This window comes from Chlorocebus sabaeus, chromosome X (assembly GCF_047675955.1).
Source record: "Chlorocebus sabaeus isolate Y175 chromosome X, mChlSab1.0.hap1, whole genome shotgun sequence".
Classification (NCBI taxonomy): domain Eukaryota; kingdom Metazoa; phylum Chordata; class Mammalia; order Primates; family Cercopithecidae; genus Chlorocebus; species Chlorocebus sabaeus.
The window spans coordinates 54964358-54970357 of record NC_132933.1 but is presented as its reverse complement, the minus strand read 5'-3'; positions in this window follow the sequence as shown (position 1 = coordinate 54970357).

Here is a 6000-nt window from a genome sequence, read left to right as displayed (position 1 = left end):
ATGGTTTCACATTCAAAACCCTCTGTGCTTGATGGATACTAAAAAAAATAATAATTAAAAAAAATAAAAATGCTAAAGAGCTGAAAGTCTACTGACATATCCCGCAGTTTATTGAGTGAATCTGCATTCCATGTGAACCTACATGTCATGTTCTAGCACAAAGGACCACAGATCAATGATCCTCTATTTATTCTAAATTCACAGAAGGAAAAGTTGAAAATATAAAGAGTGAAATCAGAGTGGCTTCGTTTTCTATTCACAATAGAGTATTAGAAAAAGTATTACCCACAATCATGATCCAACCAACATTTTCTAAGAGTCTTTCAAGATCTAACAACTTTGCATCAGTCATGGCCATCACCAAGAGGCCCTCACTCTAAGTCATCCTAGCTTGAGTAGACCTCAGTGGCAGAACTTTCTAATCTTTCCAATAAAGAAGAACTTTCTTTTAGTTTAGCTAAGTCACATTTCTTCCATGTCCATTGCTTCAACTGCATAAGAGAAAGATCACTGGGATCTCCATGCTCACTGGCCTCTTTATGTGCCTAGCCCTTGATTACTGCTCACTCCTCAGATAAACTGACTCTCCAATTGGCCTATGAGCAGCTGTAACTTCTTAAGTTCTTGGTTCTTTTTATTCTTCCCCTCTCTCTCTTGTTCTCTCTGTTTAGAGACAGGATCTCACTCTGCTGCCTAGGCCATAGTCCAGTGACATGATCGCAGCTCACTATAGCCTCAAACTCTGAGGCTGAAGCCATCCTCCAACTCAGAATCCCAAAGTGCTAACAGGCATGAGCCATAGTGCCTGGACGACTCCTCTCTTTTTAATTACTTACATCTGGATTTTATACAATAAATCAAAATTTGTTCATTGGGATGTCCCTGGAGGAAAGATACCACCAGTTAGGTACCCAGTTCACTTCACCAGTCAGGTACCCTGTTTACTTTAAGGAGGCATCAGTTATCAGCTCTGCAGTTTTAGTAATTCAATTCACCACAGACCTCTCAAGTGCCAACTATGTACTTAATACTTATATTGACCAGAAGTCTTAGGGTAACCTGTTTAAGTTAATATTAACTATTCAATAAGTGGGACACATTTATTCTAGTAGATTCTTAAAACAAGTTTTAAATAGGACATCTATGACCACCTTTTTTTACTGGTAAAAGGAAAAACACTTATTCTTTAAAATATGTTTGGATTTATGTTATTGCATTTTTGAGCAATTGGAACATTAAGTTCCATTTTATTTTGTTTAGTCTATTAATTATTATTATTTTGTTTTTGAGATGGAGTCTCGCTCTGTTGCTTAGGCTGAAGTGCAGTGGTGCTATCTCAGCAAACTGCAACCTCTGCCTTCCAGGTTCAAGCAACTCCCCCACCTCAGTCTCTAGAGTAGCTGGGACTTACAGGCACAGGCCACCATGCCCAGCTATTTTTTTTTTTTTTAGTAGAGACAGGGTCTCACCATATTGGCCAGGCTGGTCTTGAACTCCTGGCCTCAAGTGATCCGCCCACCTTGGCCTCTCAAAGTGCTGGGATTACAGGCATGAGCCACCATGCCTGCCAAATTCCATTTTATTACTGTTACTGATTTCTGTCATAGTGTAATGAAATGATATGAGTTTAAGATAATGAAACTTTTTATGAATAAATTCACTTATTAATTGTATTAACCTGCTATGTATCAGAAATTCTGTTCGTAAGGTACTAGGAATATAATGGTCCATGCTGTCATTAAGCTTTAAGGCATTGGGGGATACAGAAGGGTAAATAGAGAGTTGTAACATAAGGTAATAAAAGGCAATGAGGAGATGTTAAAGTATTTTAAGAATAGGTAGAATGGGTTTCTCACCCACCCATGGGATAGTCAGAGATGAGTTCATTTAGGAATCTAAAATAATATCAAAACTGTGACCTGAGGAATGATTATAAGATATTGGGGCTGGGAGAAATGTTCTAGGCAGAGAAACATAGTGTGCTAGTGGAATTTTTCAGGCAAGTTATTAAACCATTTGTACCTTGAAATAGGCCACACTGGGAGTAATTATACTGCAGAAATCTGTGAATGATCCAAATCAAGGCCTTCCCCTTCTGGAAGACCAGAATATGCCTCCCCAAAATAAGAAGGATTGTTAAGCTGAAGGCAATTAAAAAGAAACAGATATAGGAGAGTTATCTGCTCTTTCTCTATTTGCAAAGGTATCCTAGCCTCCTCTCTATGAAGGAGAATGAAGTTTAATCACTGAAGACAGCTTTAGGCCCTCATCAGCCTGGAGATGATACCACAGGAATTTATAGTAACAAGCTTTACTAACTAGCTTTTATCTGTCATTTATTGGCCTTTCCCCAAGTTGCCACCTAATAGAGACTCAAAGTTCCTTTCCTTTGTCTTTCCACTTCTCTAGACATTTACTGTTCTTCGTTGAAGATGCTGTATAAGCTGGAATTCAAAGTCACCTCTTTGAGGATTACTCATTTTCTGGGTGCCTCTGATGTATATATGGAATCTACATATTAATAAACCTATTTGTTTTCTTCTGTTCATCTTTTGCAACACGCATCCATTCTAACTACAAACTATGGAGATTTTTTCCCTATATTCGCCTATGCCCCACTCACACCTGCAGATAATTTACCTGCACTCCATTGGAAGTGAATGACAGCATAGTCAATTAAGGAACTAAAAGTTATCTCAGTTTAGTGGAAAGGTAGAAATGAGGCTGAAAAAGTAAGTAGGAGCCAGATCTTGAAGGACCGTGTAAATAAGGAACTTGGAATTTGCCAAGAGGATGAAGGGGGAGCAATGAAGAGTTTTAAAGGGGGAAAGATTTCATTCTGTTTGCATATTTAAATGCAAAATGTAACAGTAATACGGAGAACATTCTGGATCAATACCATGTGAACTTTCTCAGAAACAAGTTGAAGGACATCAAGTAATTTGAAAACCACAGAAAAAACAATCTCAATATGACAAGAGTACCTCTGGGACAGATTAATGCCATGGCATACTGTAATAGTGTGTGTTCCACAGATGGAAAGGAAGGCAAAATAGATTATGAAAAATGTTTTATCTGCTGTCACCTGTAAGACAATAACCATAAATGGAAGTCATGTGTTGCATTGACCACAATGTCAATTTGAGCATTAAGACCCAAGAGAAAGCCAGCCAACAGATCATTCATTCACTTACTGTGAATATAATTCATTAACTGTGACATGACTCATTAAAATTTACCAATTAACTGAAAGAGACACCTATAAAGGTAATTTGGGGGGCTTTTACTGATGGTATTTGACAATGAAATTTTAAATAATGTTCATGTCACAAGCAATGTGAATATTTTACTGTATGTTTTTATGATTCAGTAGCTTTCCTGGATTAAAAGGAAATGTATAATTTATTTTACAATAGACCCTTGATCATTCACAAATTCAACATGTTCATAGCCCACATTCACTTAAAATATTGCTAATGCCCAATTATGAAATGCACATAATCCTGGGCTGGTTTGGATGTTAGAATCAGTCATTTACCTAGTGAAAGAGCCTACTGAAGAGCCCTGCATCTGTGCCTCAATGAGGTTTTATTGTTGATCACTTCGATACCGACAGACTTAACAGAAGAATTGAATAATGGAAGGAGACCACATTCTTGTTAAGAAGAGTCAACATTTTAAAGATTCCAATGCTTTAAAAATATAAAGCTATAAATTAAAAGCAATCCCAATATAACTAGAAGAGAATTTTTGAAGACTAGATGTGGTAACTCAAAACTACATATGGAAAAATAAAGGGGTAAGAAGAGTTAAAAAAAATCTAGAAAAGAGGATGAATTAAGGGAGCATGGCATTACCAGATACCACCACATATTATGTAGCTATGGTAATTAAAGAATAAGACACATATAAATCAAGAGACAGAGTAATGGAATAAAGAAGCCAGAAATAGACCTGTATAAATTTAGTACACAATAAAGGTGACATTTCAAACTGATAAATTGAAAAAATTAAACATTAAAAATGAAGCCATAAAAGTAGTAGAAAAAAGTATGGTATAGTTTTAAAAATAGTTTTGGTAGAGGGAAGGACTTTGAAAACATGGAACCACAGGAAATAAAACATACAAATTTGAATAAATATAAAATGTTTCTGCATGGTGAAGCATTATAAACAAAGCAAAAAGCAAATAATATGCCAAAGATAAAACATTTGTGACATATGAAAAAGGAAACTTTTTAGTCCGATAGAAATAACAAATCAATAGAAAAAATAAACCCAAAAGAAAAGAGGCAGAGATCATAAAGATAGACTTCACAGAAAAGAAATAAAAATATATTTTAAATATGTGAAAATATGCTCAGCCTCACTCATTTCAAATAAATGCAAATTCAAACTTCAAAGAGATACAAATTTTCACCTTCAGATTGGCATAGTAAGTATATGACACTCATATATTCGATGAGAAGGTAAATTGGTATGATTTTTATAAAGGCAATTTGACACTTTATATCCAAATTTCAAATGCAGGTATCCTTTTAACCAGCAATCCTACTTTGAAGAATTTATTCCTCATGCACACTTGTATATATATGTATGCTAAGATATTCACTGTACCATTATTTGCAATAGCAAAAAATTTGAAACAAACTGTTTATTAGAACATTGTGTAATAAATTATTGTGCATTCCTATAATGTGGTACTATGACATTACCAGTAAAACAATAAAGCAGATCTGTCAGGACTGAATGGGAGAATTCCCAAGATACAGTGTTAAAGAGATAAAAGAGGTACAGAACAGTATGTATGTATAGTATATTGCTATTGTAGGAAAGAAATTATACATACAGAAAAAAATATATTCAGTTATATGTCTAGAATAGCTTTAGAAGGACACATGAAAGGAACAGAGAAGAGAACAAATAAGGAAGAAGCAGTGATTTTTGTTTTAACCATATACCGTTTATAGCATGTAATTTTGAGGGGGTGAAAATCAGGAGTGCCTGGAATCAAGGATAGAAATATTATGAAAAGATTTCAGGGAGTGTTCCAGCAAATGCAAAATATGCTCACTGAGTAAAATATGTAACTTAAACAAAAGTTGAAATGGCTTTCATGTAGTACATTTCATCACTTTCATTTATGAGATATCTGTGATATGGTGGGAAGCATCATTATTCATAGCCATCACTATCAGTAAGTAGTGCTGTAAGGGCTGGAGCTGTCCTGTCTTAACCTGCGCTGAATTCACTGGGATTAGCATGGTGCTTATGTCAAGGAAAAGCAGAACTGGACAGTAGTTAAAGAGGTAAAAACAGACTTTATTAAAGAACTATCATGGTAGAGGGAAAGAGACTTCAGTATAGACCTGTGCTTAATTCTGATACAACAAGGAAAAGTGAGAACTTATAGACAAGTGGCAGAGAAATTAGTCTATGAATGGAAAATTACTTAGAAGGTAGGGGAATTGTTGCTAAACTGATCTAACAGGATTCTTGTTGAAAGCAGGCCAGGTTGATCAGACACCACTTGGGCAATGGTGAAAAATGAGGAATTTGATCAGATAACTAGGCTGGGAATAATAGTGAGGGACTTCCACACCCCACTGACAATATTAGATCATTGAGGCAGAAAACACAAATTCAAGACCTGAACTTGACATTTGACCAAATAGGCCTAACATATTTCTACAGAACTCTCTGCTCCAAATCATCAGACTATACATTCTTCTCATCTGCACATGGCACATACTCTAAGATCAACCACACAATTGGTTATAAAACAATCCTCAGCAAATTCAAAAAAAAAAATAGAAATCATACCAACCACACTCTTGGACCACAGTGCAATAAAAACAGAAATCATACTAAGATGATCTCTCAAAAACATACAATTATAAGGAAATTAAACAACCCGATCCTGAGTAACTTTTGTGTAAACAATGAAATTAATGCAGAAATCAAGAAATTCTTTGAAACTAATGACAGCATATCAGAATC